Source organism: Anastrepha ludens, chromosome 4 (assembly GCF_028408465.1).
Source record: "Anastrepha ludens isolate Willacy chromosome 4, idAnaLude1.1, whole genome shotgun sequence".
Classification (NCBI taxonomy): domain Eukaryota; kingdom Metazoa; phylum Arthropoda; class Insecta; order Diptera; family Tephritidae; genus Anastrepha; species Anastrepha ludens.
In genome coordinates this window covers 119,465,678-119,478,748 of record NC_071500.1, presented here as the reverse complement: position 1 = coordinate 119,478,748, position 13,071 = coordinate 119,465,678, and the positions used below count along the sequence as shown (strand labels likewise).

At 37.6% G+C, this 13,071-nt stretch overlaps 1 protein-coding gene across 5 annotated transcripts in view; it reads left to right on the top strand.

Annotated features, from left to right (window-relative positions):
• The first annotated feature begins 1,396 nt into the window (after positions 1-1,396).
• Positions 1,397-13,071, top strand: part of LOC128860873 (organic solute transporter alpha-like protein) — a 74,121-nt gene continuing 62,446 nt past the window's right edge. Inside the window, exon 1 of one of the 5 annotated variants that reach the window (XM_054098660.1) lies at positions 1,397-1,799. The gene's annotated coding sequence lies outside the window, so the exon portion shown is untranslated. Of the gene's footprint in view, positions 2,046-9,514; positions 9,668-13,071 lie in introns of those variants that run through there. The other 4 variants (XM_054098659.1, XM_054098656.1, XM_054098657.1 and 1 more) reach the window with 4 other exon arrangements.

Below are 13,071 nucleotides of genomic sequence, written 5' to 3'. Positions count from 1 at the left end.
CGAAAATTCAGTTAATGGCTTGCTAATATTAAGATTTATGAGATTGAAAGTAAGCAAACTAATGCAAATGAAGTGTTGAGTGTTGAACTGTGAAAGCACCAATTAATATGAAGCCTCTAAATTTGTGTGTGTTTTTATGCGGCGGTCGCTATGGTGTGTGTGTGCGTACGATATCTTATGTTTGTTTGTTTCCTGCTTTTGCCTACTCTTCCTCTTCACATACAAGAAATTCCCCTTCCTTCTGTTCGTCTATTCATGGGATTTGACGACACAGCGAGTTCGGAAGACGTAACCTTGTATTCTACTATCCTTGTGATGCCAAATAACCGAAGTATCCAAATGTTTGGTGAGCACTTCGTTCCCACTTTCGACGGAGTTAGTTTTAATACTCAACGTCTTCTCCCACAGTCGTGCTAGTGCGTCTTGATACTTTTTTCGAATCTTTTGTGCAACTAGGTGAAAGTGGATAGGTCCACTTAATTCATGGTGGGCTTTAGCACTTCACATAAGACACTCAATAAGATTGGAATTCGGAATTAGGCACTCCAAAATACCACTCGGCACACACCATCTCGACGGCGAATAGAATTGTCACATTTGGAGGAAAAAAATTAACACGCCATTGCGGAAAAACCAAATTTTCGTTTCCGCATGCAGATATTCAGTTATCGCGGAAAAGCTCAATCTCTAGATACATAATATGCACAATTTGATAATATTGATATTGGCAGGCTTTTGAATAACAAACAAAAACAACAATCTAAACAATTGTATAACACACCAAACATAATTCGACGCTCCACCGCGTCTAAGCGTAGTAGGGGGGTCACTCCCAATCTCCAATCTCCAAAAACAAAAAATCAAAATAAATAAACAATCCGAGTGTTAACTGAAAGCTAATAAACAATTATACAAACACTATTTGCCAACAATAAATACATTCCATACAAAGCAACTACTGCTAAAAGGTTCAAACGCATCGACCCGCTGCATCAACAAATAAACCAACGATCGAACCAGCGAACCATCGAACTTGTGAACAACGCAACATGTTGGTAAACAAATATTTGCAAAATCAACAACACTGCTGACACGCGATCGGTGGAAGAGCAGCATGAAATTAAGCACGCCAAAAGCGCCACAAACAAGGGAACTTTCCAAGTGAGGAAAAAGCAGAGAACGAGTGTGCGCGTGTGAGAAGTAGAGAGCGTAAAAACAATGAACGGTAGAGATCAAAAAGCGGCAAGTCATCTCACATAGGGCTTTTGGCTTGAGCGATTTTGCACAGATCTGTAGATAGTTTAGACAGATTTTCGAGCAAAACATAAATGCAAAAAAAACAAAAAACGAAATCGCACAACACCTACCGACTAGCCAAGTATCACACGGATGCGATGTAACTATTGGGGAGCACTGCTGATAGTTTCAGTTGCAGGCGGTCGCGCAAACAAAGTAGTCGTGTGTGAATGAGCGAGCGGTTGGCGGCGGGTACATTTAATAATCTTAGCTTCGACACGCTTTGTACACCATCGATCGAGTCGATTGAAAATTTAAGGCGCGTGTGACGTAAAAATCGCAAGAAATTTCAAGAAAATTTGAAACCAAATTATTAATCGCGTGTGCTCGGTGCAGGAAGTCAAAGCAGTAAAATTCACGGGTTCATCTTGCCATTCGGTCTCCAGGCAGTCCAAAGCTCAATTTTTCATTTGCAGCCAGAAGAGAAAATTAAGTGACGTGACGTTGTTGTGAGCAATAACTTTTACGAGTATTTTACGATTGCAGAGGAAAATGCAAAAAAGGTTGAATAAAATTTAATACCAAATAAAGTGATTGTGCAAGCTGCAACTATATCACAATAGTAATAACAACAATAACAAGGGGCAGTGTAATTTTCTTAAACATAGAGCAAGCAAAACAAAGAAAATTCGCAGAAAAATTGTGAAATCTGGTGTTTTGCGAAATTTTTTGAAAAAGCAAAACGGGCAGAAAACCGCGCTGCCTGAGTGGTGAGCATGCACAGTAAGTACAACAAAAACAATAACAAGGTGAAGAGGTGAAGATAATGTTAAGATAGTGGGCAGGAATACGTAATAACAAAAAGCAGGTTGCTGGTTTTTAAATATAAGCAGCGAGGACTTGTGGTCCCAAGAAAACTTAAATAAAACTTTTTAATTCTAAAGATGTTCAACTTTATGATACCATAGGAAACCGGAACTGCAAACATATAATTCAACCCTGCGTGGATTTCAAAGAATTTTTTGGGCAAAAGTTTTGATAGTGGAATTTACTTAATGGGTCCTTGTAACTTCAATGACGTTTCAACTACGTGTTGTCAGATTATCTACCACTTTGAAGACTCCAAGAGCTGCTACACTACAGGACAGATGGCTACGGTATTCTTAACGGAAGTCTATGCCATCTTGAATGTAGCATACTGACTAATTGCGAAAAGGTGGCGGGGTAGTACTCAACCTGCCATAAGAGCCCTTCCTAACCCACGCTGCGCTTCGCAATAAGTCGGGGAAGTTACAAAACTGAGCTGTGACAAAAACTGAATGCGCTAAAACTGAACAGTATTGCCAAACATAACAAAGTTTGTCTTATTTGGGTGCCTGGATTTTATAATATTACGAGTCACAAGTTGGCTGATAAACTGTCTAATGAAGGCTCTGAAAACATACCACTAGGCCCTGAACCTTTTCTAGGTATCAATTCTGCATCGATTCGACTATGCATTGACAACTCCATGAGGTCTGCCCCTAGAAGACGTTGGTTTGAGTTGGGGCCCTCCAGTGTAACCAAGTACTTTGTGAAAGAAGCAGACAGAAAATTAACGAGCTTTCTTCCAAAATTTAGTAGGAAGGACTTGAGAGTACTGGGGGAGTAATCACAAGGCACAGCGCCTGTGGTCAGTATATGGCTACCATGGGAATCATTTGTTTTTCTTTGCGAATTTTCATTTTGGCGTTTGGGGCTATTTTTGTTTGAGCTTCGACATTTGTAAATATCGCAATAACGAAAAAGTTTGATGAAACTTAGTTTTGTATCACGCCTTTAGTTTTTGATTTACATTATTTCGTAAGCTAAGCGGTATATAGAACGCTGTGTTTTATTCGAGCAATTTTGTGGCGAAATTTCATTTTGATTAATAAAATAGCGAACACCCAATAGCGAAAAAAAATTTAATGTTTAATAATTTTTTTTTTCTTCTTGAAAACGAGCGATATTTTGATAGAAATTTTTTATTTATTATATTTTTGCCTTAGAGTTGCATACATACACACATTACTCTATTAATTAGCTAAACGAAATTAAAAAAATTAAATTAAAAGTTTAAGTAAAAAAATAAAAAGTTCTTCAAACCCTGGTTCTAAGCCTACATAAAAACATAAATATGTAAATTTACAATTATGTGTACAATTAGAAATACGCACCATCATACAAAAGCCAAGCATCAAGCATAAGCTCAATTTTGTTGTAGGCTAAAAATTTGTGCGAATAAAGCTACGAATGCATAAAGATTGCCTTTTTCGATAACAATTTTACGCTCCTTGCAATTTATATGAGTTGATAAGCAAGCAAATCAGCATACATAATATGGATGTGTTGATAATGATATTTTGCTGAAATTGGTTTGCTTACTGTTTACACAAAAATTATTTAAGATTTGGTGTTTGCCTCTTTATCTCGCAATTGTAGATGAAAATTGCATCAACTTGGTTTATACGCGAAAGTCATACGTCAGGCTCTTCATGGTCAACCTAGGCAGAAGTACTGGTGGGTAGAAAATCATTAACATAAGAAGAAGTTATTATCAAACAAGAGCGTTTTTACGCACGTGGTCACTTTAGGAAAAGTCGATTGACAGCGTTTCTCAGTTGCTGTTGGCACTTCAAAAAATTGTAACAAAGCGAGATTCCCAACAAAATCGTTCTGGTCATTGCCCATCCGCCGCATCAAGGTAGTACGAACCTCGTTCTCAGTCTTTGAAGGTTTATACACAACACTTTCATGGCTGATATTATATACCGACGGCAGCTGTAACAGAGTGACTACTCTATAGTAACGGAACATGAAGCTTCACCCGGTGTAGAAAGATTTTTCTGAAAGATATTGCCTCTGAATTGAGCAGATCTTTAAATAATTAAAACTGTATATGATCCAAAATATCTAGGGTTCCATCTATTTCTAATTGAGTTTTCAAAACTTATCTGGTACCCGTGGACATTGCAGGCAAAACTGCCACTCCACGCGCTGCAATCAAATTCAGAGGCTCGCCTGACACACTAAACCAAAGCTACGGACACTCCAGTATCCTTAGACTGGTGATTGATTAATGCCCCCCACTCTGGGTCTGAGTGGAACATTCTCCATGCATTTTAGTGGCAATAGTGGATGGGATGCAGCGTTTGGAGACCATGCCTGATGAACCTGTTCGCGGATTCCTCTAAGTTAGATGTAAAGGTGGGTGTAGAAATATTTACGAAGAGCTCCCTTCTCCATCTCCTATGAAGCTCACATTCAGGCTAACAGGCCATTGAAGTGTTCTCCAAGCGGAGGTAGCCGCAATCAATGAAGCAGTTCATTGATTGCTTCTTTGTGCAGTTACTCCGAAACGTCAAACGGAAAAGGGAGCCCTGATGTTGGTATGCTCAAAATGAGTCTAACAATACCTGGCTTACCTCTCGGCTGCATCCAAATACTAAGATATTAGGCACATTTGAGTACCTGGCCTCAGGGACATAGAGGGAAATACCAAGCAGTTTGATGAGCTACCGTAATTGATTAAAACCAGTGGAAAGGAGCAGTAAGCGCTGGACAAGTATGCAAACAAGGCACGGGTAGATCAAATGCGCTCGGGGGAACTTCTAAAACTAAGATAGATGCAGCTCTCGAACTTTTTGGGAGCCCTTTCCGGACATTGATCTTTAAATGTCCATGCTGGGAGACCCAATATTGCTACGAGTCCTTTCTACAGCAATTGCCTGGATGATGAGGTGCAATCATCTCAGCCCTTCTTGCTCAACTATACGTTCTCATTGGACTGATATTGAGACATCTTAGTCAACACTTTTTTGCTACTTCTGCGGATATAGCTGAATTAGATATAGCACTCCAAATGAATTTCATCAGTAGGATGAAGGGGTTAGCGTAACCATAAACAGTCATCGTTCGGTAAACTCCGTAACCCTCCAACAGGATCCCTCTCCCATTTCCTTTTTGCTGTATTTCTCCTTTTTATCGTCACAATTACAAGGGACGAAATTTAGATTGTCCGCCCAAGTCGGCCTGCTCATGGGCAGCAATATAAATAAATTAACCTAAAGTGAATAATTCTTTTATAGATCGCGAATTTCTTGAAAATTAAATAACAAGGACTTCGATCTCTTTAGTAAAATATTTATATTGGTTGGTTGGTTGAGGTACTGCCTGGGTGACGCCCCAGACTCAATTAACATGAAAATTACTATTGTTGTACACCACTAGTAGAACCACTATTATTATTTAGACAAGCCATCTTGATTTGACTATAAATATGTCATATTTTTTCTTTCCTGCAATTTCTACCAAGTTGTTCATTGAGAATTTTCCCAGCATTCTATGTCGGAGGACACCCAGACTTAAGCACTCACACAGATAGTGGAAGATTTTCTTCCTAGAATCCACTTGGTTGCAGCTTCTCCATCTATCGTTATACGGTCACCCTATCGTCCTAGCATAGTCTCCGATAGGCCAATGGCCGCTTATTGTTGACGTAATTCTAAAGATGTCTGTTGTTGGCTTTCCTAACAGCTCGTCAGCTCTCAGCTTGTTGTACTCTGCCCACGTATCCGTCGCTATATACACATATAGGTATTTATTGGGTTATGCTGTTAATACCTATATGTTAAAATATGATATTAATCATTCCTACGACCGCAACCCTACTGGAGAAAAGTAGGACAATTTTAGAATGAGAAGAGCTATTACTTTCAATGAATAGCTCATAAAGTCAGCTGACCGCCCGTAAAAGCTATAACTTCGTCCAAAACTGAGGTGCATATAAAAAAATATTGTTGTTGTTACTACTTATGTTATGAGGTGGGCTGATAGTTATTGGACATAACAAAATGACAAAAAAGTTTACTAAAAAATATGTTTACTCAAATTTGGAATCATACTGAATCATAAATCCTCAAACAATTTTAAAAATGTCACTATCCACATCAAATTCTACTCAATTTTTGAACTCATTAATACAGTTTTTTCTTTGAATTTGCTGTAATTTTTTTCTTTTGTTCTTACTTGAAAATTAGCAAAAGTGACCGGCAACTTTGCGAAAGAAATCTTGTGTAGGTGCTAAAAACTGTGATATTTCTGAAATGTGCACTGAGTACAAATATTTTATTTTCGCTCGAGCGCTACTTTATCTGCTTCTTCCGCATCGTCGAATGAATTGCACAGCATTGAAAGGTTCGATTGATGGCGTGATGCGATGTGGCAACAAAACCATTATACGAGTCGATACTGACAAAGCCAATTCCCTGTAATAATAATTTACAATTTCCGTTTAAGCTGTCACTTGTAAAATGAACTATTTATTCTCGAGAATATTTCATTTGAAGAAATTACATAATTCCATATATACTAAGACAATTCAAAGGAACATCTGAGGAATTTAAAAAAGGTTGGTGTCAATTGGGACAATCAAGTAATTGTTGTAGCATAGACTATTGGTGTACCGTTATTCAAATAACAGTGTAATAAGAAATAAACTGATTTTTTATCAAATAATTCAATAATTCTGAGATATTTTCATTGCTAAAAATGTTGGTCTAGAGCTTTTTAAAGTTTGAAAGTTCTTTGCATTATTTTTATATTTATTTTTCTACTTTATAAAAAATTAGTTTTTCGAGCGAAATGTAATTATTTTATTCAAAATTTTTATTTATTTATTTTGTTTTAAAAATCTAAAGTACAAATTACCGCACAAACTAGACAAAGATGTGAAGGAAAACAAGCCAACTTTGGCAACTAAAATATTAGCTATCGATATAAATACAATATTAAGCAACTACATTAAAAATTCTCACAAAATTAATCAACGGGTGCATTACCCGCAAATTTAGTCTTAAATTTTTCCCCATAATAAGGGTAAATACTGGGAAGACTTCTTTGTGGAGCATTACAGCTTATCCGCTCGAGTAGAACAGAACAGTCGACGAGGGTACTAACAACACGCAAAATAAACAAAAGTGAAGAGACTGTTCTTCTTTATTCCAGAGATTCCAGATGAATTAGCCTTAGCCAAGAATTATTAAAACAGGGGACTCAAATCCTAGGAAATGTATTGCCTGCTTAAAAAAAAAAAGTACAAGAGCCGTAAACAGCAGTTCATATGTGTAAGGGTCAGAAAACTCAGACGCATTGCGATGAATGAACGCTAGAACCGAGAACGATTTTGAAAGAATAAAATTAACGAAACCACTTCAAGAAAATTTCGTATCGAATAAATTTTCAAAATCCCTAAACTCTGCTACACTTTGTAGTACATTATTAGAAATGGTGTGGGGTGTGTTAGAAATGTATTGGCGCAACGAAATTTTGAACTAGAAATATTTTTTTAATATTCAAGTACAGACGCAACTTCATGTACGATCGGTGAAGATTGTTCAAGTCGAGTTGAAGCTTTTGAGCATCCCTTGAGTTCTTAACAAATGAAAAAATGTTTAAATCATACGTGAAGAGCAAGAAAAGGTAAATGAGATCATTCGCTTATGTTATTGATAAAAATAACAAAAAGAATTGGGCCTAAGATGCTCCCTTGGGGGACACATGAAGTAGGAACAAAGAAATTCGATAAAACGCAAACTTTTCAAAGTTATTCGTTATTGCGCTACCAATTTTTACCACGAATAGTGTGTCCGTCAAATATGAATTAAGCCATTGTAGAAAGGTGGAGTGAAAACCCAAGTGAGATAACATGTTTAATTTAAATTGTCAAATGCCTTAAAGAAGTCAGTGCAAGTGCAGTCAACTTGGAGTCCTTTAGAAAACGATGGCTTACAGAGTTCATTAAAAACAGCAAGATGAGTAGCTGTAGAACGCCCAGCTACAAAACCATATTGGCTTGGGATGATTAAAGATTTAACCGCAAAATAAAATTTATCTTTTACAATACATTCAAACAGTTTAGAGATGATTGATAGCTTGGAAACCGGTCTATAATTGCGAACTTCAGTTTTTCTTCTGCTTTTAAAAAAGTTGTGAAGAATGTAAAATTCCATTCACTTAGAAAAGTGTCCGTAGATAAAGATTTGCTATAAATAATCTCAATAGGAATTCAATTCAATTCAAATAATTCCTGAGTAAGATAGCTGAAAACCCGTTAGCATTGAAAATGTAATTAGATGACTCGTCCGAGTTGCCTAAATTTAGATATGATAATATCTCTGATCAAAGTTCCGGGGACGCCTCATCAACCGAGACATAATTTGACATAAAAAAGTCTGCAAATAAGTTAGCTGCTTCGAGGTATATTCAGAAATTTATTATTCCACATCACCGAAGCAGGTATACTCGAACTCGACTCTTTAGCTTTGAGAAAATTCCAAATTCCGCTCTGTGCTAAGAATGCAATTGTTGAAAACTTATCTCTTATCTAAGGATTGGAATTTCTATTCAAAATTCTTTTGAAAATGCTTGTATTTCACAAAAAAATACTGATTACTAGTTGCTTTAAGTTTCTTGAGGTTTTTATTTTTAGAATTTTTTTATTTCTTGACTTGCTTCTTATGCCAAGGTGGCTTATTTACAACAGCGTCTCTTTCTTAAAGGAATATTATCAATGCAAAACTCTTGAATTATTGATTTATTATTTTTTGAGAATAATAAAAACTTCTGTGAATGCCTAAGTCGGACAATAATTCATCCCATTTAAAAATTGTTTGAGCTCAGATAATCCCACGATTCATAGTTGAAAATAGTTTCATCAATAAACGATAAAGGTAAAAACTAATAAAATTTTAGCTTACTATCTAAAGGCATATCATTAATACCAGCAACGGATATTGAAGTAATACACTTTGATACAAAGCACAATAATTACTATTATCACTTATAAATACTAGGTCTAGCAATTATTTAACTGATTAAAAATTTCAATAATTTGGGTAAGACTTATGTTCAGGAGACTATCTACGAAGTAATGTTCTAAATTAGTAGAGACATATCGAGGTGCATTTTTTTCTCCTCCTTCAGATATTTTTCTTTTTTTTCATTACTAACTGAAACTATGCTCAGTAATCAATGCAAGTTATAGTGTATGATTCCATTAACTTCTCGAGTTATATTCTCAAACGAACAGCGAACCAGAGCAAAGTACAGTTCTAGCGAAGCGCTACGCATCACGTCCGTTTGCAAATCGATCGAAGCATCGGTACTTACATTAGTAATGCAAATATTCAAGAAACTTTGTTATTGCTATCACCGTGACCCAATTTGTTCCGTATAATATTTAATGCGGCATAAATAAATAAAGAAACGCCCGTCATTGAGTAATAATCGAAATGAAACACCTCGTCAACACGTCTGCTGATGCGTTTCAAAATGGAATATCCAAATCACTAGAAACCCAACGGAAGTATTAGCTTAAATCCCGCTTGGTAAATGGCATTGCTTGTGAAAGGTAAATATACATTTAGTTTATATTTCTAGCACTAAATAATTGCAAATGCGACTTTATCAGCAAGTAAGAGCCAATAAATCATCCATTTCCACGTCAAATTTATGCAAGCACTGCGGGGGATTTTTTTAAATAAACAACATTTTGCAAATAAAACACAAACAATTAAGCACTCAGTTTACCATTAATTACGAATATATGCCTATTCCATCAGATGATATAAAAAGTTTTTTCTAATAGCGGTCGCCCCTCGACAGGCAATGGCAAAACTCTGAGTGTATTTCTGTCATGAAAAAACTTCTGTTAAAAAACCCTTCGGTCAGTCCAATTTCTTACCGCTTTTTCAAGCAAGCAGGGTTTGATTGAAAAGTAATGAGCCTTATTTTTTTTAAGCAGCTTTGTTAAACCTTTTGGCTTATACAACTAATATTCTTCAAAATAGGACCCTTGAGCGTCAATACACCGCTGCTAGCGGTCCTTCCACTGCAGGAAACATTTTTTAAACTCATCCGCCGGAATCGCGTTCAATTCGACTGTCACAGTTTTTTGGATCGCCTCGATGGAGTCGAAACGCCTCCCCTTCAGCTTTCTTTTCAGACGCGGGAACAAGAAGAAGTCGGGAGGGGGCAGGTCTGGGCTGTAGGGAGCACCGGAACCCCCATCTTGGCGAATGCAGAGGTGCAGAGGAAGGCGGTGTGCGGCGGCGCATTGTCGTGATGAAGGGTCCAATTGTTGACGAGGTCGGGCCGAACCCGGGCGACGCGGTTTTTCAGCCGAAGGAGCACTTCTTCCTGGAGGTACAAACTCCTTGCGGACGATGCCTCGAGAGTCGAAAAAGATGACTTCGACGTCCTCCCGGCCTTCTTTGAACGACTTGTGCCACCGTTTTACCTGGGCCCTGGACAGAGATTGGTCCCCGTAAGCCTCCTTGAGTAGCCCAATGGTTTCGGTACTCGTTTTGTTTAGATTTACGCAAAACTTGATCGAGTAACGTTGTTCCAACGATCGCTGCATTTTCGCCACTGCAAAATCCTAACACACTTTTAAAACAGCTTTCACGCGCGGGGCGATGTTGACTGCACCGCTGTTGGCAGCGAACTGGGACCGGTTTATAGTGGAAAGGGAAGGTCAAACGATCATTTTCCCCCACCAACCGATTCGGTTGATCGCTTGGCAGACGCTCCGCGTGGGAAGGCTCATTACTTCTCAAACAATCCCTGTAGCCGAACTTAACTCGCTAATAAAAGATTTCAGTTGGTTGCCAAGTTGTCAGTAGAAACTGGTTTATTATCATAGACCAGTGCGTGGAACGGCTTTCAAAAAACTAGTCCAAAGTCATAAGACTTCTTAACCAAATTCTTTCCAGTTTCTTAAGATGATTCACTCACTACAAATTCGCATCAATATCGGTGCTGGAACAGCGTTTCAATGGTTTTCATTGACTTGGGTCGCCAAAATGTAGGCATGGCTTAATAAGGTCTGCGCCATATAGAAACTACTTAAAATAGGGACTTTTCCGGAATGAATGGGATTAGAGAGACTGTGCTGTTGTTATAAATTTGTTAGAATGCTGCTAAAGTGAGAGCTAACAAAGAACCGACTGCCACTTGAAGGAGCCTCGTAAGGATTACCACTCCAAATAGGGCAATTTTGATTCTTCTGTTTCTTCACTAAGCCCAATTTCCCGGTTAATGTGCCCTAAGCTAGAAGTGTGAGTCTTCATTAAATCCATTTTGACGAGTAAAATGCTTTGAGATATTTGCTCTGACATTCTTTCTCTTTTTGTGCCTACTAATTTGTCAGAATATACAAGTAACTGCCGAACTGAAGCGACGAAACATGTGTTCGCTTGAATAACTGGGCTGGCAGACATCGTCATCTTTGCCAAAGAACGCGTCTTACATAAAATAGATTACCCTTGAAGAAAACAGATAACACAAGCTACTCAAAGGCTACTTTAACTCAGCATTGCAACTGAACAAGTAATGTAGTACTCTTCTACCTCTCACTTCAAGACTGCTTCGCGAGCTCTTGAAGTTGACAATAAATTAAATTTGTTCTATCACTCACTGCGGATGTGTCTGCTTGAGAACGAGAACGCTACCTCAAGTAAATCAATAAAAATTAATACTCTTCTAAGAGCGCGAACGCGCGGCACTTAAGATGACTCTCATCTGATTGGCAATATTTAAGATTTTTTTTTGTTCTAGTAGTAGTGCTTATGATTTATGTATAAGAATAAATTACTGCATTGGTTAAAAAATTAACTAACTTTCTTTCACATTCCTATTACCGAAAGACGAGTTGAAGAAAATCAAAAACCTGGCACCACCTGGCTCCAATACTTATAACCGGTATATAAATATGAGTGGGTGGCATGCTCTGCACACAATGACAATTCAAAATTTTACTTACTCACATAAGCACTGAGCCAGAAATGAGCCGCATTCCCAAACAGGAAATGTGTCACTAAAACAAAAACAGTAAGACCAGCCAACTGCTCAAGCGCCACGTGACCAGACATGAGCGCCATAATTTATTTGAAACGATGTTAATGTAACATTATTTTTTTATATAAATTTTCAAAATCTGTAAACGCTCTTCGAATGCAAGTCTTACCATACGTAAAAAATCTTAAAGGGCTTCAAGAAACAAATAAAAAATATGTGTTCGAAAAACGAATTCAACAAACACAACTTAGTATTATACTTGCATTGTCTCACTCGGGCCGTCACTTTCTTAGTTAATATTTTACAAAAAATTTGAAAAGCTATAAAATTCGAAAAGTCTCGTGATATATACTTATTTCTTGGATTATATTTGAAAGAACGCAACAGGAGCAGCAAAGGATGCAATTGAGACAGATCCAAATCAATGTTTTAGGTTAGGTTAGCTTGCCCTGGCTGGCTGAAAGCCATCACATAGACCCATTGGTCCTTAGTGGTACCAAATGGAGCATGACCCTTACCCTTCCTTGTAATAAACCTGCGTCTTTTGCGAATCTAAGAAAGCTCTGAAGTCCAAACCCCGAGAGTCATTCTATCCTCTCATATTGTAGAGCTCCTAAACATTTCATTCGGGGTCTAGCTAATGCAGGGCAAGAACATAGAAGGTGTTCTAGAGTTTCCCTCTCTTCCAATTCATTGCAAAATTTGGAGTTATCATTATTTATAATTCCCATCTTGTATGCGTTGTGGCCTGTCAGTATACCTATGATAGTTTTGCTTTCTTTTCTAGACCGAGCTAGTACGAATCTGGCGTATACCTATATCTGCATTCTGTGTCCACATGATTTTCGTGGTTTGCAAGTGGCTAGATTATTCCACCTCCTATCTAAACGTAGTTTCATGTCCGCAGCGATGTCATTGTATACCGTAATTAACGGTTTCAGTATGCCGTTTTCTTGT